The sequence below is a fragment of the Egretta garzetta genome, unplaced genomic scaffold (assembly GCF_000687185.1).
Source record: "Egretta garzetta isolate BGI_Z169 unplaced genomic scaffold, ASM68718v1 scaffold533, whole genome shotgun sequence".
In the NCBI taxonomy this organism is placed as follows: Eukaryota; Metazoa; Chordata; class Aves; order Pelecaniformes; family Ardeidae; genus Egretta; species Egretta garzetta.
The window spans coordinates 2189027-2189884 of NW_009259191.1; positions in this window are offsets into that span (position 1 = coordinate 2189027).

Genomic DNA, 858 nt, shown 5'->3' on the forward strand with positions numbered 1-858 from the left:
TACAGAAAGAAAGAAATACAGAAAGATGGAAAGAAGAAAGAGGGGGAGAGTGAGAAAAGAGAAAGAAAAAAAAAAAACTAAAAACGAGAGGACGAGAAAGAGAAAAGGCGAGGAAGAGAAGGAGGAAGGAACGACGAGCCGTGGGGCAGGAGGCGAGGGGAGAGCTGGAGCCCCGGGCCCCTCTCCTCGCCCGGCGGACCGGCGGAGGGGGCGAGAGCAAGGCCCTGACCTACCGCGAACATCTCCAGGAGGATTTCGAAAGCACCAACTTAATTCCAAAGGCAATTTTCCTGCGGCTGGGTCGGCTGCGACAGCTCCTCCCGCTCTCCCCAGATCGGAAAATGTTTGAGTGTTGGGTTTTTTTAAACCTCGTTTCTCTATTTTCTGTGCCGGCAAAGGAAAGAAACGAAAGGGAAATGGGGAGGGAAAGAAGATGCTGAGGACAGATATTTTCCAAAGTTACGAGGCAGGAAAGTGTTTTCAGGCGGGGCACGGGGAGACCGGGCGTTATTATTAAATCCTAAATCCACCGTGAACACGGGAGTTTCTGTGCAGCCACAGAGAAGGGCAAGGGAAGGCCCGGAGGAAGGGCCGAGCTATTGGAAAAGATGCTCTTGGAGTCTAAAGGTGGTTTCGATAATGCAGGTTGATCTATTTTTGTTCGGGGCTGCGAGGAACTAGAAAGAGAAAACCAAAAAGCTACCGGAGAAAGGAGTAAGATCTTGACCTTTCCTAATTCTCCAAATCGGCAGTAATGGAAAGCAGAAGGTGCCAGGGGAGGACGCAGGAGGCAAGGGCCGAACGGGCGGTGCGGCGGGACCGAGCGGGCCGGGGTCCCGCAGCCCGCACCGGCGGATC